The sequence below is a fragment of the Triticum aestivum genome, chromosome 2A, assembly GCF_018294505.1.
Source record: "Triticum aestivum cultivar Chinese Spring chromosome 2A, IWGSC CS RefSeq v2.1, whole genome shotgun sequence".
Taxonomy (NCBI): Eukaryota; Viridiplantae; Streptophyta; class Magnoliopsida; order Poales; family Poaceae; genus Triticum; species Triticum aestivum.
The window spans coordinates 230,687,851-230,712,817 of record NC_057797.1 but is presented as its reverse complement, the minus strand read 5'-3'; the positions used below and the strand labels follow the sequence as shown (position 1 = coordinate 230,712,817).

The 24,967-nt window shown below is 42.9% G+C and overlaps 1 long non-coding RNA gene across 4 annotated transcripts; it reads left to right on the top strand.

The window, feature by feature from the left end:
- The first annotated feature begins 981 nt into the window (after positions 1-981).
- LOC123188454 (uncharacterized) lies at positions 982-7,641 on the top strand. 4 transcript variants are annotated; one of them, XR_006494657.1, is made up of 4 exons: positions 1,005-1,256; positions 1,356-2,469; positions 2,597-4,504; positions 4,598-7,641. It is a non-coding gene; the product is annotated as an uncharacterized lncRNA (long non-coding RNA). The 4 variants fall into 4 exon arrangements; XR_006494656.1 differs by having other exon boundaries at positions 2,597-7,091; positions 7,249-7,641; XR_006494655.1 differs by having other exon boundaries at positions 982-1,256; positions 2,597-7,641.
- Positions 7,642-24,967: the final 17,326 nt, after the last annotated feature.

Here is a 24,967-nt window from a genome sequence, read left to right as displayed (position 1 = left end):
TTAATATGAATTTTCTGTGAAACAAAAACATGCAACAAACAGGAACTGGCATTGGGCACTGGATCAATATGTTAGTCCCAAAAATAGTATAAAAAGTTGCCAAAAGTATATAAAAGTTGTAGAATATTGGCATGGAATAATCAAAACTAGCGGAGCTACCCGCGCATTTGTGCGGCTAGACTATTTATTTATGATTACATTGGTTTGGACTTTTGACTTTATTTGTGCATTTAACATTATGGTGTGATATTTTAGCATTCATTAAATATTTTAGCATGAAATTACTTTTTCTTTGTATGTGCTAATTTTTTCCATTATATGAAAATTATATATGATAGATTTATTTCGAAAGATTTTTATTATATTTGTGAGTGTGTGTTAGAAGGTATTAAGTATTGTGTTTTTTGTTGCGAACTAGCCTATGGTTATATAGTTAGAAGTACGATGGTATTCCCAACTTATCGATGTTCAAATCCTTGACTTTGACACTATTATTGATAAGTCGAGTTAGTCTCTTTAATCCACTCGTACGGTGTGCTTGCCTGCCCTCATAGGAGTGAATGTATATATACATGTACGAGTGTCTGCGTTTGTATTGTGTTAAAAATATTTTTTTATATAGAATTAAGAATCGAACCATTTAGCTAACATAAAAACTATTGAAAGGAAATGCCCTTTCTATTTATGTATTCATTTTGTTCATTTCATGAAAATTATGCACGATAGATTTAATTTTTTTTGTGACTGTCTTTTACTCCATCCGTTCTTAAATATAAGTCTTTTTTAGAGATTTCCATACGGACTACATACAGATGTATATAGACATATTTTAGAGTGTACATTCACTTATTTTGCTTTGTATGTAGTCCATATTGGAATTTTTAAAAAGATTTATATTTAGAAACGGAGGGAATAGAAGCTTCGAAGTATTCTTTTATATGGAACTCTACGGCTATGTGTAAAGTTGATTCCATTTGTACTCTATTCTTGACTGGACCAAAATATCGTCTAGAAAAAGACTGGACCAAAATATCGTCAAGAAGGCCTCTAGCACAGCTCTTCTCCCCTGCTTTTCAGTGGCAGCACCATCGCATGCGCTCGTCGCTGGCTCGGCTGCGTACCGCCGTCAACCATAGCTTCAGCGGATGGAAGATGTATGCCGCAGCGTCTCTCCCGATCTCTTTTTCCGAATGGATTTGAGGGAGCCTTCAGCCCTTCACGGGTAAAATCCCTAATTTTTGTGCATCTCACATGAGGTAAATGTCATCCCAGATTAGAAATTGTTGGGTAAAATCTTCATGCCACAACCACGCTCAAGATTTAGTAAAGAAGATATTTAAATCTCCTTGCTGCAGGAACTTTTTCTTGGATCTGCTACAAAATAGATTGAGAATTGGGGACTATTCATCAGAGGGATTAGAGTTGGTATCGTGATCTTCTGGAAGTATGTGGTATGAGAGAGATGATGTTATATTTAGTAGAGTTGATATCCATTGCCAAATGAAAAAGGTACGATCTGTATTTTTTGCTCTCAGAAATTACTTCTAAGTTTATATAAATATTAATGTAGAAAGAACTTATGTGTACAAACATGATAGAGTTAGTTCACGGATACAGAACTGATGAACAGAAATTTATATATTTTATTGAAAGATTAAAGATCCATATGTACACATACATTTATTCGCTCGAGGAGGCTAATGCCTATGTTTTTAGAGAGACAAATTGAGGAGATTTGGGGAATCGGAAACTATTTGTGAGAGAGATGTGAGTGTTAGATTGTGAGAGATTAGTAATGGCTATTTAGGGGAATTAATTGGTGAACTTTCTATAGAACGTTTTTAAAAGATTTGGATTTTGAGATTAACCGTGAATATATTTTAGTTGTGGGTCGTGGCTATAATGTGGGAGATTGCGAAAAGCTTATTGTAGGTGGAATCCATTGGTGATTTCATTGTTTCATCTGTTGCGATATTTTTTGTGTTAAAAATATTCAAGGATAAATAACTAATTTTAAATTTAATATTTTACAGAAAGATCAAACATATATATCTATGGATTAATAATTATTTAAAAATTTAACATGCCAACCAAGTAAATGTGTTGTTCAAAATGTATGGTAAGGTTGTCTGTGACTCTATGTAATTATACATGAATTGTCTAATGACTTGAGGAACTGCACTATCAATTAAAAAATCTCTTTGTAAACAATATTCTTTGCGACATCTTCGGTTGGACACTCTTCGTCATCGATCAGCACCTTCAATCCTTCCTTGTTTGTCACTCTTGATAGTGCCACATATAGTTGTCCATGGCAGAACACTTGCTTAGGCAAATATATGCCTACCTTGTTTAAGGACTGACCTTGGCTCTTGTTTATTGTCATTGCGAAGCACACTAATAATGGATATTGCCTTCTTTTTAGCACAAATGGCCATTTTGAGTCGCTTGGTGACATGATGATTCGAGGTATGTATACCTTATCGCCGACATGTGTTCCTGTGATTATTTGTGTCTCGATGTATTTGTTTCCAAGTTGTGTAATTGTCATTCTTGTACCGTTGCATAAGCCTGCTGCTTGGTTAATGTTGCGTAGGAGCATGACCGGCAAACCTACCTTCAGTTTTAACTTATGGTCTGGTATTCCTGGGGACGTTAAGGTGTTGAGGAGCTCAGTAGGTTGCATGTTCATCATGATGTTGGTATTTGTCGTTGCCTTGCACACTGTGCCCAGGCTTAGGTATGTCACCTCTTCACCTTGTATTTGGCTCATTATGTGGTCATTTATCTCCTTGACTGTATCATTTCTTGGACATAGTATTGCTCTTTCTTCTAGGTAATCCCGCTCACGGTATTTTTGCAGCAAATTTGGGTATATGCTTTTGACGATTTGTTCTTTACGATTTTCTCCTTTCTCTAGCAGTAGGTCTTTTGGTATTTTTATCCAATCCTCTCCTTCATCTGATGTTGTTTTGCCATCGCCAATCTGTAGTATCCACTCTACAAATTCAGCGACCTTTTGCTTTTGTATTGGATCATCTGACAAACACTTCAGCCGCATGTTTTGTGTTAACTCAAATATTTCAAAGTGTTTCCATAGATATGACCTTTTGATTGAAGCATTTACTATCTGCTCTCTCCTTCCTTTGGTTATAACTGGCAGGATTTGTCTGAAGTCGCCTCCTAGTATAACTGTCATTCCACCAAATGGCTTTTCATCGCTGTTTTCATTAGTGAACCTTAGAATATCTCTCAGGCTTTTGTCTAGTGCCTCGAAGCAGTGTTTGTTTGCCATAGGAGTCTCGTCCCACAATATAAGTGAGGTCTTCTTTAGCAGTTCAGCCAAATGCGAGCCTTGTTTTATTTCACACGTTGATTCTTCAGTGATATTAAGTGGAATACGGAACCTTGAGTGTGTTGTTCTTCCACCTTGGAGAAGCAACGCTGCAATGCCACATGATGCTACCACAAGCACTACCTTCCCCTCTGATCTTAGCTTTGTCGTTATTGCTTTCCATAGATAGGTTTTTCCTGTGCCACCGTAGCCTTCGACAAATATCTGCTTTCCTAGGCCTTTGTCGACTGACTCCATTATTGCATCATAGGCCTTTTTCTGGTCTTGGTTAAGATTGTTTAGTATGATTTTGTGCTCATCCTTGAGTTTGTCCATGTCGTAGTTGACCTCTTCGTTTATTAGTCTGTTCCCAAGTTCTTCTAGCTCTGCGGCATTTGGTAGTTCTATGTCTAGATAGTCCTTTAGTGACTTTCCTACTTGCCTCATCAGTTTTTCTATCTCAATCAGACCATACGCTTTCTTCTGTGTGTTTGTAAGCCAAAGTGTTGGAAAGTTTAGAATAGTCCTTTTGTATTGCATATCTTCACACAATGCTTCCCATGTTGAATCCCACAATACCTTTGGGTTTGTGACTTTGCAATGGGACAATATGGTGGTGAATAACTGACGCAGTTGTGTTCCGGAAGCCCAACTTGATGCTTCATTGATACAGTCAATCCACTCAGTGTCATCATCGAGAAATCCGAGGGCTTGGCATGCTGATTTGTATGTTGGGTGAATGACTCCATCAACGGTCCTAATGTCCTCAAATGATGCGCATCCTTTCTTGGTGTTTAGAAGCATCCTCATATGATATCTCTCGCCACTTGCGCGACGTGCATAGTCGATTCTTCCAATTGCGTAGTCCCTTTTTCGCTTCTGCCAACATTTTGTTTCGCTTTTCCATACAAACTTTGTAGGGAATTCTGCATAAGTCAATCCTTTTCCTAGATCATTTATTTTATTTGCCTCCATCCACTGAGTGAACTTGGTGATTTTAGATTCGTCCCTTATTACTATCTTTTCAAGATCAGTGGAGTCTGGAAAAACGACTTGTTGCTCATTTTCAAGATGGAAAGGTAGCCTCTCAACTGCTGGATCGCGATACTGAAGATCAAACTGAAATATCCTCCAGCATGCTTCTGATGTTGATATGTATCTCATCTCTAGGTATTTCTTGATCTCGTCAGTTTCGTTTGCCGTGCCACTTTCCTTCTGCAAGGCTGTAACATGGTCGTCATCTTTATGGATATACTTAAATAGGTACTTGATTGATCTGGACCTATTGCACCACTCAACATTTATGTGAGCTTGATACTTGACCAGAAGGTTCCGGTTGTATGGCACGACAAATCTGTTGCCCAGCATCACCCCTCCCTTTTTGATCTGCCTTCCGTCATCCCTCCTTTTATATGCTGGAAATCCGTCCTCGTCAATGGTAGTGCTGACATTGTATCTTTTTGGGAAATGCTTGGTGCATCTATGGTCCACCATGCATGGTGAGTTTTTCTTAGCCTCTCTGCACGGGCCATGCATGATGAAGTTCTCAACAGCTTCAAATGCCTCTGGATCCTCATCCTTGTTTGGGATCTCAATGCTTATTATTTTGTCGATTTGCGATGGTTCCGGGTACTTGTCTTTGTCCTTCAAAAATATTAGTATGTGCGCATGCGGGAGTCCTCTCTTCTGGAATTCTATTGTGTAGATGACTGCAGTTGATTAATAGTTTGTCAGATTTAGCTTAAATTGGAATGCATGTTACTAAAGAGCTAGAATCTGACGGAGTATAAGATGATGCATGTTTCTAAAGAGCAACAGTCTGACGGACTATAAGATGATGCAAGAAAGAGTAAAGATTGATAGTCAATGGGACTTACTTGCAACTATTTCTCCAAAGTATTTCTTTTCTTTTATGTCTCTCATTAGCTCCTTTAGTTTGATCATAAATACTTTGTCCACAATGTCTGGCCAATCGGCTGGCTTTTGGCCACCTCCCGCTTCATCTAGCATGTATTGGATCTCAGGCCACTTTGCATTGCATGTGAATGTTATAAATAGGTCTGGGTATCCAGCCCAACGGCATATTGCAAAGGCATCTTGCAAATATTGTGCCTTGTTTCTTCTACCACCTATAAAAGATGAAGGCACAATTATCCTCTTTCCAACTTGCTCTGTTCTTGTGTCCCCTCGCTCAATCGCATCCTGCAATCCACTGTAAAGTTCAGTTCGTAGCTTTCCTTGATTGTGTCGGATCCAGTTTAGTCTATTTTGCTCGATACATGTGTATACATCCACCCAAAATTGCAGTGAAAAATGCCCGGACTTGAGTAGTAACATTCCTTGATCAGGACGTTGCTGTAGGTAGAATGCATAGTAGTCCAACAGCGTTACATATTTCCTGCTGTTTGTATCTCCTTTTGTTTTCTTGTAGGGTATCTCAAGTTTAAAACCATCTTCTCCATATGGGAACAACAACGGATATTGCATGGACATGAATTTTGGGTGGATCTCTGATATCCTTTGAGGCTCCATATTTTTGTACTCAACAACAATGTCACGTCCTTCACTCTCTCCGGTTGGATCTCTTACTACCAATGCTGCAACTTCAGATGCGGATGGAAGGTTGTGTGTTCCCTTCCTTTTGCCTAGTATCCGAAGTGTGTAATCATGGTAGTCTCCTTCTTGGAATCTATCTCTTGCCATTCTGAATGTTTTTGCGAGGATGTTGTTGTCATCGAGCATTATTTTCAGTTCTTTGACGATGTTGGGGTCCACTGTTGATTTTTTATCATTGCATCTTGACGCACTTATCCTGTTTTCCACCTCATTTTCAGTATTATAGATGTATAGTTGTGCAAACCGAGGTTTGTCTGTACCTTGAGGCAAAGGAGTTCCGATATGGTGGTAGTTTTGTCCATGCAAACAAAAAACATAAGGTCCTTTGCGAGTGTTTATTTCCTTGTCCACAGCTCCTCCCATCGATGTGAATGAAAACATTGAGTTGTATGACCTTATATTTTCTTTGAAGTTTACTGAATCCTGCCCTTCACTTCTTAAGAGGTTTCTAAGGTATGGTGGAGGTTCTCTTAGTGGCGGCAGATCGATTTTCCCTTGTTTGCAGCATATTCCAAAAGAGGGTGATGTAGTTCCTTTATTTGAATTTAATCTTTCTTCACACCATAGCAATGCTTTGCAATATTGGCATTTGTATGTTGGCCTTCCGAAGTTCCATGGCTTGCTATTAGCACTTGTCGAGGTTCTGGTTCTGTTGTTGTCTCCAACATTGACTCTAGTGTTGTTTTTGTTGGTTTCGCTTCTGGCGCGCTTCAGTTCCCTATCTTCTTCAGCATTAGCCTTTCTCAATCGTTTAGGAGCCTCTATGTTCGCATTTCTTCTTCCCTCTGCAGTCCTTGTCCGCTTTGTACTCCTTGAGTTTAGAGGTTGTTCTTTCTTTCTTTTTGTCTGGTGAGCTGCTGGGTCTAACATATGTTGGACTCTCATATCTGCAAATGTGATTTCGTCAGTGCGTATAGTTTCCTTAACATAGTATCATGTAATATGATTTATTTTGTAATCCCTCCGTAAAGAAATATAAGAGCGTTTAGATTACTAAAGTAGTGATCTAAACACTCTTATATCTCTACAGAGAGAGTACTTAATAGTGTTTTGCTTTTGCAGGCATGCAAGTGCATTTGGTGATGACTACTAATGGACGTTGTCACATACAGTACATCTGGAGATTAATGTTGTTTATCTGGTAGGGAACTAAAAATCAATAATTGTTCAACCATGTTGCTCTTTTTGTAGCTTTCACATTATTATCATGGTAGTGTTAGGATGCATGAAAAAAAAGAGCTTTATAGTTCAGTATGAGAAGAGTTTTGACGCAATGTTGAGCTGAGATCAAAATGCAGGCACACACATGAAGAATTGCATCGGGATATTACCTGAGGCTGATGGTGCTGATGTTGTGTCTTCAGTTCGTTGGATGTTTCTTTGTGCCTATGATCGTTTGGGTGTCGCCGGCGTATATTGGATGCAACTTGCTGGAGTTGTTGCCATACCTTCAATTTGTCGGCCGTCTCGTGTGTGTTTGATCTTCCCGACATCATGAAAATGTAGCTATTGAGAAAGTGCATCATGGGTCATTTATGAATGTATGTCTTGTAAAATTATGGTTTAATGATGTTTATGTGATATAAGCAGAGGGATGAGTGTATGTGACCATACCTCTTGTTTGTTTTCTGAGACTATGATCTAGCAATTTGACTAATGTAGATCACCTGAGGAGAAAGTTTTTGTGAGAATATGTTGGCTGATAAGGAGCTAAAATAATGCACAGATTAAAGAGAGAAAATATATAACCTGAAAACTAAAAAGTGTGCGCACGCTATTTGGACATCTCGAGCGGCCGCTATGTCATACACATGCATGTGTATTTTTTTGTCTCGTAACGCATGTTGGTGCTGGCATTAAATGTGTTCACACTAGTCTTATCAGTGAGAGAAAACAGATCCACGTACTTTTATTTCGGAATTTCAAATCCTTTTAAAGCCGTATCTTTTAAACCACACGTCAGAATTCAGTCCTGTTTTCACCGTTGGATTCATCACGACGAGATCTTTGAAACTAGACCCCGCATGGATATGTTTCGACGAAATTTTTTTGATGCCAACTTTGGTGCTATATTGTGCAACTAAAATACTGCATTGTGCAACTTTAGTACTACATGTTGCAACTTTTTTTAAAATCAGTTGGCTTGTAATTTATTCTAATTGTATACACATTGATGTTTTAGTTGGCTTATAATGTAGTCTAGTTGCACACACATGAATATTTAGTTGCCAGAAGGACTAGTTGCACGCACACATGCTCAGTTGGCTTGTAATTTAGTCTAATTGCACACATATTGATGTTTAGTTGACAGGACACTAGTTGCACACACATATGCGTACTTGATGCCGCAATGCAGTCTAGTTGCACACATATTGATATTTAGTTGACAGGACTAGTTACACATATATATGCTCAGTTGGCGCGGCAATGTAGTCTAATTGCACACGCATTGATGTTTAGTTGGCAGGACTATTGGCACACATTGATGTTTAGTTGGCAGGACTATTGGCACACACATATGCTCAGTTGGCAAGGGAATGTAGTCTAGTTGCACACACATTGATGTTTAGTTGACAGAAAGACTATTGGCACACACATATGCTCAGTTGGCACGGCATGTAGTCTAGTTGCACACATATTGATGTTTAGTTGGCAGGAAGACTAGTTCGTCGAAACATACCCATGCGGGATCTAGTTTTGAAGAGCACGCCGCGAAGATTCCAGCTGTGAAAACAAATCACAATTCTGATGTGCGGATTAAAAGTTATGCCTTTTTTAAAATTCTAAAACTACAAATAAATGCATAGAAGAACAAAGTGCATGTACTGAAAGATATGGCTGTATTTCTATTTAATACGTTGCGGGAAAATAGATTAGACGAGAAAGATTTTTTAAATAGAAGAAGGGACAAAAAAATTTCTTAAATAACCGGCCGCTCAGTAATCATACTGGGCGGCTGGGTGCCGGCTAGACGCGTCCAATATATAATACCCTGAAACCTTTGTGTTGCTTCGAATTTGAGAAGACGGATCAGTCGGCGATGAGGCTTGTTGTGCTAGTAGGACGTGATATGATGCACTTTATATAATGATATGGTTAGATGTTTTCTTAGACGTGTAGGATTAGGAATCATGTAGTGAGTCAAAATCGTACAGTACAATACGGATTATTTTTAAAGGAAATTTAGCTTGAATAAATAGTAGCTTTTTTTGAGCAACGACTAATAGTTAGTCCTACACCAGCAACTTCTGATTAATGAGCTAATTTGGGCTGGTGTTTGTCTGTCAGAAAGCTGTCTAGCTCCCCTAAAAATGTACTGTATTTTATTCGTACTTCAACTCTCCTGCTGCAGTGTTGTCCAAATAAAATAAAATAAAATTCCTTCTATGCCGCTTATTATCTTCTCACACTTCGTATCAATGGACTATTCCTCTTCCGCACAGTTCCTTCTAAAAGGATATTCTTTGGATGAGCAAATCGCTTCCGATTAGCTTCTGTTGACCTGCTGGGCTAAGACTCTCACTGGATCCTCTCTTGCGCCAAGGAGGGAATGCGGTGGCGCGGTTGGCGGCCGCACGGAAACGCCGGCACAACCGAGCTTTCGCGAGGTGAACCAAGTAGCTATCAACCTGCGTGGAGCAGTGCCGCGCAGCAGGCACTAAGGAGCGGAACCTGGGTGCATCAGTGCCGCAAGTAGCAGCGCAGGTTTGGCCTTCAACTATCTTGCCTAGTCAGTACCTGGTTCAGCTAGGTATGTGTATGGCGCAAATACATTTTGTCTGTAAAATAATTTTGGTCGGATCTTTTGAGGGTTAGTGAGAAAAAAATAAGCTTAAGTCTGTGAGTCCCCATCCATATGCTTGTTCGTGATGTAATAATATACGCCCCGGATAAAAGCTCAATCCATCTTTCTGTCATTTTAAATTTCATTGTGGCTTCATATGGAACAATTCGCAGTCGATGATTTTGATTACTTTTTTCATTGTATTCCAGATGGATCTCAATCTTTTCAAATACAATTGAGCATTTTTGTTCTCATATATTCTAGGCCATGCTAGTACATTGTAGTTTTAGCAAATGTTGCAGGCACATTAGAGCTTTGACCAACCACACAAATGCCATGCTAAATTGATTAAGATCAAAGGAATGTACTGGTCATTCTCTCTTCTGAATAGTATACAATACTTGAATTGTTTGAAAACAAAATGTCATATTGTTCATACATATTGATCATATATAAAAACACACTAAATATTCCAGTCCTCGGATACATTAAAATAATAAATATAGGATAAAGTACTATCTCAAAAAATTTCTGGAAAAGGTCCTTCCTCTCTTGGGTCTTGTATGGTGTACTTGATCTTTGAGTTGACGATTACATCATCTTGATGCTATTAGTCTTCTTGGTCAAACGTCGTGTCATCCTTGTGGAGCCTTCATGTTCAACTTTTGTCTTCTTGTTTTTTTCATGAACACTTCTGGTGCTTTTGGGCGCTGCCTTTTCTAATTTTTCAGATATACTATTTTCCACTTCTTCATGTTCTGAGTCTGATAATACAACAGATCTTCACCTCCTTTTCCCACCATCGACACTCGTTGATGATTTTTGATGTTGATGCTCCTTCTGATGTACTGTACTTCCATTGCCTTTATCTTCTGGTTCCTCTTTCACAGGGACCAATTCACATATGTTTTTGCTAAGTTCACACTTGCTGATTTGTACCTACAAAAATCACATAAATGGATGAATTAAGAGATGAATTTATAAAGAAAAGCTTGTACAGTGAAGTATTCAATCACCTTTTTGACTGGCTCATTCGGTTTCTTTGTTTCTCGTTTTAACATGTTGTCCACTTCATCATCCATCAAAATCCTGTTGAGCACAATGGATCAAGAATTGTAAATACTTGCTTCAATAGTTCCATATAAAAGAGTAGAATAATTGGTGTTTAAATAGATTTGATAGTTTAATAGACCATTACCTCTTCAGCTTTATCCTCTAAGTCTCGCTTCTCAAGCTTCTCATCAGGCTCAAATATTTTCTTTACTGCATAGTTCTGCATGCCTAGAGTGAGGTTCTTATTGTTGAGTTTGAATCGAAAGATTAGTCTTTGTCCACATAATTCTTGTATAATCTTTGGGACTTCTTCAGGTTTTCCATCTAAGGAATCCAACAGGAATTAGACTGATGTATTGATCATTCTTTCAACCTCTTCATCAAATAAAGTGCAACTTGTAGTAGCACTGCGATCACTAATTTGAAGCCGAATACGATACATAGAATCACATTTCATTAGTGTAACACAAATGTGATAGTACATAATGATGGTCAAATCAAGAGAATATGCTTACCTAGGTGTTAAACCTTCTGGATACGTATCACAATTCTTGCAATAATAATTATGTGATTCTTTCTAGCAATTTTGTTGCAAACATCACATGACATGTACCACCATTGAATATTTTCTTGTAACCGATAAATTGTAGCTATTGCTGTGAACACAAAGTCCTGAAAGTTGATGAAGAAAATATAGCTCTTTAAAGAATATGCGGTCACTCATACAAATATGTCAAATACATCTGTAGGTATTGGAGGCTTCTACAGTATCATGTCTTAGAAGAGTTTTGATTCATTACCTCATCTGTTGGGTTATCGTGCCTAATTCCAGTAAGTTCTTTTAAGGTTATCCTTCTGTAAAACATTTGATCTTCTAGTGTCCCTTGAGTACTTTTATCTATCTCCATCATTTTTGGTAAAGTTTCTTCGGTGGAGTGGCTATAAAAAATTTAGTAAATGAAGATATATTATGAAATTCTATATGACCAGAACCTACAAATTGTGCTTAATACCTACCACAAAGTTCCCAAGTCTTGGGTATATCTAGATTCATATATAATCTTGTGGCACTAGTTGACTTTAGGCACAAACCTATTTAATGAACAATAAATCAGTTAGATTTATTATTTTGGTATGAAAAAAGACATGTAGACAGATTCAACTTACCATTGAATTTTTGCACCATTGTTGAGGTAACAATAATAATTGTTTGATTGCCAATTACATCCTCACTTAAATGATGAGCTAATCTTCCCCATAATGATACTCTGATTCTATCACCCCTGAATAATTCATTCCAAAGTAATTAATGGTAATAATAATATAAGTGGAAGAAAACAACCTTTACCCTTTAGTGAAAAGTTGATACATGGATATACACTTACTCTGGCATTAGAATTTCAATCTGACGTACATTTGCAGGTGTTTTCTTCTTTGTTATCCTTGATTCTATTGGCTTAATCTTGGGAAGTAACCCAATGACATCTGCAAATTGGAAGATTAAAGACTTCAAAAATTAGAAAGTTATTCATTTGAGTTTATTAATACAACCACCAAGAAATGACATCAAATTTGAACTGTCCACTTGGAAGTAAGAATATGACTGTCAACATACCTGAGCATTGTTGGTCTTTTTCTAGACGTTCTTGTAGGGTATCTTTGCTAGCACACTAAAAGTAGTAATCTGGAAAATTATCCGATGAACCTTTCATCTCCTTTAATTTTGTGTTGTATAAAAAAGTAATTTTAATTTCATTGCTGACTGGTCGATATTTTGTCGAATCTACAACTTTAAAATTGCTAAAAGCATATATAGAACCCTCATTGATCTTTGCTCTGTAAGTGTCTATTAGATTCTTCCAAATAGTAGCATTAACTGTATGGCCCTTCAAAATTCAATGAAAGAAAAATTTAGTAGTAATTTTAACAATAAAACAATCCCCATTGTTAATTATGTGGAGAAAATACATGCTCATCCATCAAGATCATATCGATGCTTATAAGTTCATCAGTCGAAGGATTGATCGAGTCCCACATTCTCATTACTTTGGCTTTAATATTCCATGCCTGTCCTCTTGTGGTTAACTCACTCAACTTTGTGTACGCCATGGAGATGTTGCCTTGAAAACAATTTTAGAAGGAGTGGTTCATATGGTAATGCAATAATGAAATTTGGTTAGAAAGAAGTGTTCTAACTAATGGTTAATGAACAGGAAAACATGGTGTTCATAAGGAGGTTGCAAAGACATGCAGGGATGGAAAGATGTAAACAGACCTCAAGATTTAATTAAGCTATATACATTACCCAAACTTGATGCGTGTCAGGACCCCGACTCGATGTCACATCGATCTAGCCGGTAACACCTCATATCACTTTGCGGCCTCACGCACGGTATCCCCACGGGTGTCGTCTTACCTTTTCCCGGGACCGTTTGCGCCTTTTGGCTCACGTATATGATAGTGTCGCTAGCATCCATATGATAAGGAGCCCGGGCTGACATGACTAGTCGTAAACCCAAAGTGGCACAGACTTACAGGGACAGGCATCCATGACCCAGCTTCGAACGTGTCGGTCATCAGCAAGTGGGTCCGGGCTGTAGCACTGGGCTAGCAGGACTCCGGTAAACCGGGCTGTAGCGGGCTAACAGGACTCCGGTACTCAAAGCGTGACATTTCCCCGAAGGGACAGACACAGGAACGAAGAAGGACACATGTCGGCCAGCCTAAGTGTTCCAGAGCAGTAGCAAGCTACCATGGCTCAGCGGTAACACTAGGAGACATTTCCCGGTAAGAGAGGCTACTAAAGATAAACAACTAGATAGTCAGATCCCACACATACCAAGCATTTCAATCATACACACAATATGCTCGATATGTGCAAATACAACGAAGCATCACAACATGACTCTACGACACAAGTACTTTATTTAAGGCTCAGGGAGCCATACATAACATACACAAAGGTACGGGTCTCACGACCCAACATACAAGTCATACAGTCATACAAACCAGCAGCGGAAGTACATTGTCTGAGTACAGACAATTAGTAAAATAAAAGAGGCTTGGAAAGCCTAACTATACTACGTGGTCCATCACAAGCTCAGGGTCACCACCTGGGTCTTTAGCCTACTCGTTGATGTCAACGTCTACATAGAACCCATCAGAAGGGGTTGCAGCGTCTTCTGTCAAAATGTAGATTATAGCAACATGAGTACAAAGGTACTCAGCAAGACTTACATCAGATCCTACATACCTGCATAGTATCAAGAAGGGTTGGTGGAGTTATTGCAGCAAGCCAGCTTTGACTCTTGGCTAGGCTATCCTACGATACTTCAATTTGAAATGGTTTTGCGCACACGAGTCCACTACTCACCACTTCAATACACTACCGAGGATCCACCTCCGTCTTCCTACGGAAGAGCCATCCTCGGCACTCACACTTATCTTGAGGCTTTTAGTAGTTTCCATTTACTTGTCTATGAACTGTATAGGCAACCAAGTAGTCCTTTACCACGGACGCGGCTATTCGAATAGATTATGATAACCCTGCAGGGGTGTACTTCTTCATACATGTTTCCACCACTTAGCATCTGCACACGACATGTGCTCGGCAGACTTCAAGCGAAAGCCAACGTGGGTGTAGACCACGACCTACCTAAACACTTAAGCCTCTAGTCCAGGTTTATCGCCTATTCAGGTTCCATCCGCAGGGAGTCCGGCCGAGGTTTCCCATACGGCCCCGAACGATGTGAACAAGGTTCCCGAGATACCTAACGGGTATTCGGTACACCCGGCCACGTACCTACCGCATCACAGCCCACCCCTACGGTCAGCGCTGTCCACGGCCTCCAGTAGGCTACAAACACCAGAAACTACTTGCAACTCCTGGACAGAGAGCTAGGGTGAATAAGAAGTCGAGCGGGGTCATATTTCAGGGCCCAATGCATGGTAGTAGCTGTATCTTAAATCACACATACAGATCTCAGTGCTTAAGGTCGGCTTCAATGAAACAACCCACCATGTACTCCTACATGGCCTCTCATCGATACCTTTACCAAATCGTGTTCACCACACCACTCTCATTACCGACATAATCATTTCACTCTAGCCCATCACCTAGATGAACCAGACCTGACACGACTCTAAGCATAGCAGGCATAGCAAGGTAGGAACAACACATACATATGGCTCAATCAACTCCTACACATGCTAGTGGGTTTCATCTAGTTACTGTGGCAATGACAGGTCATGCAGAGGAAATGGGTTCAACTACCGTGGCACACAGCAGTTTGAAACGTGTTGTCTTAATGCAGTAAAAGAGAGCAGGAGCGAGAACATGGGATTGTATCGATATGATCAAATGGTTGGTTGCTTGCCTGATGGTTCGATGCACTGATATGGTTCTTCGTTAGGGTAATCACGGTACTCCTCGGGGGCAGAACCTGTCGCAAGGACACCGATACACAACCATCACCAAACAATGTGCAACAATATGATGCATGCATGAAACATAGCAATATGAGTGTGTTGGACTAATGCAACTAAAACCAGAAGGGTTTGAACAAATTTGAATCAAAGATTCAAATTTCAAACTCAAACATGGCCTCTTAAAGTGCTTTTCCTTGTTCTGCTTGAAACATCAATTTAACTTGTTTGATCATGCATGAAAATAGTACAGATGGATAGATTGGATTTTTCTGATCATTTTTCATATATAATTTGTCCAATTTGGAGTTACAGAATAAAAGTTATGAATTTTTGAAGTTTAAATAATATTCTGGAATTTCCTGATTTAAATTAAATTCAGAAATTATAATTACTGCGCCAGCATGACGTCAGCATGACGTCAGTGGTCAACTGCGGCTGGCTGGAGTCAAACCTGATGTGTGGGGGCCACACGTCAGTGACAGGGGGGTTTAACAGGTTTAATTTATTCCTAATTAGGGGTTAGTGGCGCTCGGGCCCACTGTCAGTGTCAGGGGGTTAACCATTTGTGGTTAGCACTAATCCTAATTAGCTACAGGGCTGGGCCCACCTGTCAGGGACTCAGGGGGGTCCTGCCGTGGTCAAAGTGGGTCAAACCCACCGGCGACGTGACGCCGGCGAGGCCCGAGACGGCGGCGCGACGCGGGATCGCGCTACAGGGCACGGGCGAGGCCGTGCTTGGGCTCGTTGGAGAGCCCTTGCTCCCGCGCATCGAACAGTGGCCGTGGCTGGGCCTGGGGTGGCCGGAGTCGACGGCGGCGAGCTCGGCTGCGGCCGCCGGAGTTCGGGTACGGTCGGAATCGGCGTTGCAGGGGGTTTGGGGAGGCGTTAGTGCGTGCTGCGTGCTCCTAGTGAGGTGTGGAGCACGATAGTGTGCTCGGTTGGGTGCTACGGTGACCGTGGCCACGACGGCGACTTCGCCGGCGGCGTGGAGCTCTCGGCCAAGGTGGGGCTAAGGCCTAGAGGTTGAAAGAGACCAGGGGAGAAAGGGGAAACGACCCGGGGGCTCACCGCGGTTGCAGTGGGCGTCGAAGCGGGCTCGGAGACGCGCTGGAGACGGCGAATTCGACGGCGATGATGGTCGGAGCCCGAAGAGGGGAACGGCGACGTGGTGGCGATGCAGGGCTTCCGGAGGCCCGTGGAGCGGTGGGGAGGAAGAGGGGGTCGAGGCGAAGCATCTGAGCTAGTCGGGGGAGCGATGGGTGGCCGGAGACGGTTGCTATGGCGAACGGCGGCGACGGTGGTGTTCGGCCATGAGTGAGGGAGCGAGGGAGAGGAGGGAAGAGCCGAGGGGGAGTGAGAGAGAGCAGGGGGGAGGCGTGGCGTCGTCCAGGGGCATCGAGGCGAGGAGGGGAGGGCAGGCAGGCAGGGAGAGAGGTGGCGTGGCGCGGTGGCGCGCGCGCGCGCCGGCCACACTCCCCTCCCTCTGTCGGGACGAAGACGACAGAGGAGGGAGGTGGGCTGGGCCGGCTGCTGGCTGGGCCAGCCAGCTGGCTGGGCCGCACAGTGGAGGAGCCCAGGTAAGCTTCTCCCCCTTTTATTTTTTTCTGTTTTCTAATTTCTGACATTTGTTTTGATTTAAATAATATATTAAATCATTTATTTAACTTATGCCAATTTTTGCAGGGGCTAGATATATTATTCCAGAGCTCCTTTATATATGGCATAATATTTGGACATATATTAATATATATAATTAATATATTTCCAATGCAAATATTTATGCATTAATTCCAAATGCCCAAAATAAATACCTATGAGCTCTTAAAAATATTGGTTTGATTTTTATCTCTGTCCAATATTTTCAGAGAGCAACATGAGCATTTTCTTGGACCCTTTTGGAGAAATTTTTATTTGGGTCATTTTCAAAATGATTCTGAGGGTTTCACAGATCCCCATTTCAAGTTTCTGGTGAAAGAGTAAACATGATGCAACACTCTAATGCATGGCTAACTAGGATGTGACAACTCACCCCCACTCAAAAGAATCTCGTCCCGAGATTTGGGTTCCTCCGGGAAGAAGGCGGGATACTCGAGTCGAAGACGATCCTCCCTTTCCCAGGTTGCTTCATCTTCAGAATGGTGCGACCATTGAACTTTGAGAAACTTGATATTCTGGCGTCGGGTGGTACGTTCGGCCTGATCGAGGATACGAATGGGGTACTCTCGATATGTAAGATTATCTTGGAGATCAAGCGTTTCGTGGTCCACTTCACGGATAGGATCCGAGAAGCAACGCCTGAGTTGAGAAACGTGGAAGACATCGTGGACTCTGGAGAGGTGCGGAGGTAGTTCCAACTGGTAGGCAACTTCTCCTCGTTTGGCGAGAATGCGAAAAGGTCCAATGTAACGAGGAGCCAATTTGCCTTTGATACCGAAACGATGGGTTCCCTTCAGAGGGGTGACCCGAAGATAAGCCTTCTCGTCAACCTCGAAAGTCATAGCCTTATGTTTTCGGTCATATTGACTCTTTTGACGAGATTGGGCTGTTTTCAACTTTTCACGAACGATGCGAACTTGTTCTTCTGCTTCCTGAATCATGTCCGGGCCAAAGAATTGTCTTTCCCCGGTCTCTGACCAGTTAAGGGGTGTTCGACACCGTCGTCCATAGAGAACTTCAAAAGGGGCTTTACCCAAGCTAGATTGATAGCTGTTGTTGTAAGCGAATTCGGCAAATGGAAGGCACTTCTCCCAGTCCATTCCGAAAGAGATAACAGAGGCTCGAAGCATGTCTTCTAGAATTTGGTTGACGCGTTCCACTTGACCACTCGACTGAGGGTGGAAAGCGGTGCTAAAGGAGAGACGAGTCCCCATAGCATTTTGGAAACTTTCCCAAAATCGAGAGGTGAAAAGACTTCCTCGATCCGAGTTAATTTCCAAAGGAACACCATGGAGAGACACTATTCGGGAGATGTACAAATCTGCCAGCTGACTAGCGGTTATACTCTCACGAACAGGTAAGAAATGGGCTACTTTGGAAAGACGATCGACCACGACGAAAATAGCATTATTCCCTCTCTTGGTCCTGGGAAAACCGGTAATGAAATCCATACCAATTTTATCCCATTTCCATTCAGGAATAGCTAAGGGTTGAAGGGTGCCAGCAGGCCGTTGGTGCTCTGCTTTTACACGACGACAGACGTCGCAATTAGCAATAAACTGAGCAATTTCTCTCTTCATCCTAGTCCACCAGAACCTCTGGCGTAGGTCCTGATACATCTTAGTACTACCGGGATGAATGGTGAGAGGAGATTCATGAGCTTCTTTAAGGATCAACTGCCGTAGATGCTGGTTCTTGGGAACCACTAGACGGTTCTCAAAGTACACAACACCATGATCATTTGTGGAGAAACAACTAGCACCTCCGCTAGCAATGTTCTCTTTGATTTTAGATATTCCCTTATCTCGCCTTTGGGCAGCGATGATTTGATCCGTAAGAGTAGGTTTTGCTACCAAGGTGGAAAGAAAACCTTGAGGTACAATGTGAAGGTTAAGCTTCCGAAATTCCTCATGGAGGAGCGGTTGACTTTGTTGTAACATCAGGTTGTTACAATAAGATTTACGACTTAGCGCATCAGCCATGACGTTGGCTTTCCCTGGGGTGTAGGTTATTCCTAAGTCGAAGTCTGTGATCAATTCAACCCAACGTCTCTGCCTGAGATTCAAATCCGGTTGGGTGAAAATGTACTTCAGACTTTGGTGATCAGTGAATATTTCGCAACGATTACCGAGGAGGTAATGTCGCCAGGTCTTAAGTGCATAGACTACGGCTGCAAGCTCTAGATCATGAGTAGGATAATTCTCCTCATGTGGGTGCAATTGCCGTGAAGCGTAAGCAATTACGTGTCGATCTTGCATAAGAATGCAACCTAGTCCTTGTCGCGAGGCGTCGCAGTAGATAACAAAGTCCTTGGAAAAGTCTGGCGGTACCAGTACGGGAGCAGAGGTCAGGCGTCTTTTCAGTTCCTGAAAGCTGTGCTCACATTGTGGAGTCCATTCGAACTTTTTATCTTTCTTGAGGAGTTCGGTTAGAGGTTTAGCAACTTTGGAGAAGTTCTCGACAAAGCGACGACAATAGCTCGCTAAGCCTAGAAAACTCCGAACTTGCTTGACCGATTCAGGTGGAGTCCAATTAAGGACGGCTTGAACTCGCTCAGGGTTAACAGCAATACCTTTACCAGATATTACATGACCTAGATAGGTCACTTCTGACAACCAGAATTCACATTTAGAAAATTTGGCATAAAGGCGATGCTCTCGAAGTTTCTTCAACACTAGTCTTAAATGTTCGGCATGTTCTTCCTCGTTCTTGGAGTAGATGAGTATATCATCGAGGTAAACCACGATGAATTTATCCAAATACTCCATGAAGATTGAGTTCATTAACCGAGAAAAAGTGGCTGGAGCGTTGGTTAATCCGAAGGACATGACGGTGTACTCGTATTGGCCATAATGAGTAACAAAGGCCGTTTTAGGAATGTCCCCGTTTCTGATTTTGATTTGATGGTAGCCCAACCTCAAATCCATCTTGGAGAAGACTGAGGATCCAGCGAGCTGATCATACAGGTCGTTGATCCTGGGAAGTGGATATTTGTTCTTGATTGTGACCAAATTGACAGGTCGGTAATCTACAACCATCCGGTCCGTACCATCCTTCTTCTTGACGAATAGGACGGGGCAAGCCCACGGAGATGAACTAGGGCGGATGAAACCCTTTTTCAAGGATTCATCGAGTTGTTTCTTAAGCTCGGCTAGTTCTAGTGGTGCCATCTTATAAGGTCTTCTAGCAATCGGAACGGTTCCTGGAATGAGGTCTATTACGAACTCAACATCCCTGTCAGGTGGAACACCTGGCAATTCCTCTGGAAAAACATCCGGAAAGTCACGGACTATCGGAATGTCCTCAAGGTCTGGCAAAGGGCTGGCGTTAAGAGAATATAATTGTCGCTTGGCTAATCGGGTCAAGACATTGACTATCTTCCCCGAAGGATGGGTGAGTTGAACAGTCCTAGAGAAGCAATCAATCTTGGCTTGATGAGCTGACATCCAGTCCATACCCAGAATGATGTTAATATCTGAAGATTTAAGGGCTATCAAAGATGCGAGAAAAACAAGTCTGTCGACTTGGATTTCATTTCCATAACTTACCCTAGAGGTCTGCCATCTAGAACCAGGGGTAGAAATTTCCATAGTGGATGGCATGTCGCAGAATGCAACGTTATGCAAACGAGCATAATTTTTGGATATAAAAGAATGAGAGGCTCCTGTATCGAAAAGAACAGATGCCGGGTGGCAATTAACAAGAAGCGTACCAAGAACGACGTTGGGATCCTCTTGAGCTTCTTTGGCAGAGATACAGTTGACATGGCCACGTGAAGCGGTGACCGGTTTAGCATGAAACACTTTCCCTGCCGGCTTGCCACGGCCAACAGCTTTAGCAGATTGATTGGGGTTGGTCTGGGGACACTCACGCATATAGTGACCAGATTCCCCACATTTGAAACAAGTCACCGAACTGGTACGTGGAGGAGCATTGTTAGATGGACCCCCATAGGGCTTGGTCGGTGCAGACTGTTGAACAGGGCGAGGCGCCTGGAAAGATGGCCTCGGTGTGAACCTGGGTGGCAGGGCGGTGTTGGGTACCCACACGCGGCGCTTCTGGGGACCAGCACCGGATGAGGAACCCATATCACGGCCATGCTTGCGTGTTGCGTCGTAGTCAGTCTGACCAGTTTCAGCACTGATGGCTTTGTTGACAAGTTTCTGAAAAGATGTGCACTCATGCAGATGGAGGTCGCGGTGAAGCTCAGGACTAAGTCCCTTACGGAACCTTGCTTGCTTCTTGGCGTCAGTAGAAACTTCCTCGGTTGCATATCGTGCGAGATTACCAAACTCCCTACTGTAAACATCCACAGAAAGTCGGCCTTGGGTGAAATTGCAGAATTCCTCACGTTTACGGTCCATGAGACCCTCCGGAATGTGATGTTCACGGAAAGCCTCGCTGAACTCAGCCCAGGAAGTGACATGGCCCGCTGGGCGCATAGCTCCATAATTCTCCCACCATAGACTGGCGGGGCCTTCAAGATGATATGCAGCAAAGGTGACCTTGTCAGCCTCCGCTACCAGCGCGGAACGCAGTTTGTGAGAGATACTGCGAAGCCAGTCATCAGCGTCGAGAGGCTCGACGGAGTGGTGGAACGTGGATGGATGTAATTTGATAAAATCACTGAGTGACACCACGTTAGTCCTCTGATGGTGTGATGTGTTCTGTTCAATACGCTCCAACAAACGGTTGGTCTCCCGCTTGTTTCTCTCAGCTTCCATCATAACCTCGGCTAGTGAAGGAGGATGAGGCAGATTTGCATCCCTGACTTCACTGCCTTCGGCCTGCTCTTGAGGAGCAGGGTTAGTGCGCGTGTTGACCATCCTAGGTAAACAAGACAATGATTTAGTCAGGATGATAAAATTCCGACATAGGGTACATAATGTAAGGAATAACTCGGAATCCAAGATGATCATCCGTATGACATGGTAGATACAGAAACTGCTTCTTTTATTCCATCGTCATACACACCATACAGGGTTTAGTACAAGACCAAACAAAGTACTATTACGGTGAAAAGAGGATTACATCTCATCGGAGGCATCCCAAGCTCCTATACATTATTTTTCTACACCTCCGGAAAGAGTACAAACTAGGTCATATCCCACGAGTCACGCGGGACGATAGACGACACAGCTAGTGCGAACTAGTGATACTACCGCTAACTCAGACCGATCCGTAGTAGTCCTCGTAGAAGTCGCCTCCATAGCCTGGAAGTTCAACATGATCATCCGGAAACAGACGGTCTCGCGAGCTTGTGGACCATAGGGGCTAGGATGAGGCCTTGGACCAACAGACGGTGGCCTGTGGGGACCGCGAGGTGGGGTGATGCCTCCTACATCACGCCAAACCATCACGTCCGGCAGAGCAGATCTCACAGGATAGAGATCGCGCATATCTGAATATCCAGTTTGCACCGCCGGTGCGAACCGAGTCAAAGTGGCCCAATGGTCAGCACGGGTATTGAAGAGCTCTAACCTCAAGGCCCGATTTTCACGGTCCTTATCCTCGAGCATCTCAGCAGTGGTGCGAGTCCGTGAATCCTCCTGAGTGGGGTCAGCATAAATAGCCTGGAGATACCCTTGTGCTCCCGGAAGTGATCCTGGCATATACCGGAAATCAGAGTCCCGAAATAACCCAGATCTGACTCGCATAATGGTCATCATAGAGTAGGCGGCGTCCTGCACAGCCATCTCAATAGTAACCCCGAGTCCATAGGAGCAGTGAAGAGGCTCGGTGGATCCAGGATAAGATGGAAATATCCTGACAGTGCAGAGATACTGGCTTTGATTAAAATCTCGGAATTGCTCTTCGACCGTGTACTCGGGATACCAGCGGTATCCAGCCTCAGTCATTACCCTGACCAACTTGGCAGTATGGCCGGGTACATCTAGGCATCGAGTCAGGCGAACCACTTGATTGAGGTCGCGAGTGGCCATCTGAAAGCACAATCATAATGCAAAGGCATTAGAACTTCTAGCAAAATTTCGGCAGCATAACAGCTGTAAATGCTCAAAAAGGATTTTGAGACATTTGACAAAGGATTTCGTACACACTCAACATCATCATATCAAAGTTCTGAAACCATTCTAACAACATAAGGTGGTAGTAGAACTGAACTAGGCTTGAATCCATCAACTTATAAGGTACTACTGATTAGTAACTCGTGATCCTGATAGAGAGAACAGATCCTAATTCCTTAACCCCCGGTGGAAGAATGGACTGACTCAGATCAGAATGTCATTAGATAAAGGAGTAAAAAGAGCCTTACGTTCCAACCCACAAACAATTCCCCTACATATAACTAAAGAATTTCTAGACTCAACATCGACCAGTTTGGCTTGGAGAACCTACAGGCAGTCCGGCTCTGATGCCAACGCTGTCAGGACCCCGACTCGATGTCACATCGATCTAGCCGGTAACACCTCATATCACTTTGCGGCCTCACGCACGGTATCCCCACGGGTGTCGTCTTACCTTTTCCCGGGACCGTTTGCGCCTTTTGGCTCACGTATATGATAGTGTCGCTAGCATCCATATGATAAGGAGCCCGGGCTGACATGACTAGTCGTAAACCCAAAGTGGCACAGACTTACAGGGACAGGCATCCATGACCCAGCTTCGAACGTGTCGGTCATCAGCAAGTGGGTCCGGGCTGTAGCACTGGGCTAGCAGGACTCCGGTAAACCGGGCTGTAGCGGGCTAACAGGACTCCGGTACTCAAAGCGTGACATTTCCCCGAAGGGACAGACACAGGAACGAAGAAGGACACATGCCGGCCAGCCTAAGTGTTCCAGAGCAGTAGCAAGCTACCATGGCTCAGCGGTAACACTAGGAGACATTTCCCGGTAAGAGAGGCTACTAAAGATAAACAACTAGATAGTCAGATCCCACACATACCAAGCATTTCAATCATACACACAATATGCTCGATATGTGCAAATACAACGAAGCATCACAACATGACTCTACGACACAAGTACTTTATTTAAGGCTCAGGGAGCCATACATAACATACACAAAGGTACGGGTCTCACGACCCAACATACAAGTCATACAGTCATACAAACCAGCAGCGGAAGTACATTGTCTGAGTACAGACAATTAGTAAAATAAAAGAGGCTTGGAAAGCCTAACTATACTACGTGGTCCATCACAAGCTCAGGGTCACCACCTGGGTCTTTAGCCTACTCGTTGATGTCAACGTCTACATAGAACCCATCAGAAGGGGTTGCAGCATCTTCTGTAAAAATGTAGATTATAGCAACATGAGTACAAAGGTACTCAGCAAGACTTACATCAGATCCTACATACATGCATAGTATCAAGAAGGGTTGGTGGAGTTATTGCAGCAAGCCAGCTTTGACTCTTGGCTAGGCTATCCTACGATACTTCAATTTGAAATGGTTTTGCGCACACGAGTCCACTACTCACCACTTCAATACACTACCGAGGATCCACCTCCGTCTTCCTACGGAAGAGCCATCCTCGGCACTCACACTTATCTTGAGGCTTTTAGTAGTTTCCATTTACTTGTCTATGAACTGTATAGGCAACCAAGTAGTCCTTTACCGCGGACGCGGCTATTCGAATAGATTATGATAACCCTGCAGGGGTGTACTTCTTCATACATGTTTCCACCACTTAGCGTCTGCACACGACATGTGCTCGGCAGACTTCAAGCGAAAGCCGGCGTGGGTGTAGACCACGACCTACCTAAACACTTAAGCCTCTAGTCCAGGTTTATCGCCTATTCAGGTTCCATCCGCAGGGAGTCCGGCCGAGGTTTCCCATACGGCCCTGAACGATGTGAACAAGGTTCCGAGATACCTAACGGGTATTCAGTACACCCGGCCACGTACCTACCGCATCACAGCCCACCCCTACGGTCAGCGCTGTCCACGGCCTCCAGTAGGCTACAAACACCAGAAACTACTTGCAACTCCTGGACAGAGAGCTAGGGTGAATAAGAAGTCGAGCGGGGTCATATTTCAGGGCCCAACGCATGGTAGTAGCTGTATCTTAAATCACACATACAGATCTCAGTGCTTAAGGTCGGCTTCAATGAAACAACCCACCATGTACTCCTACAT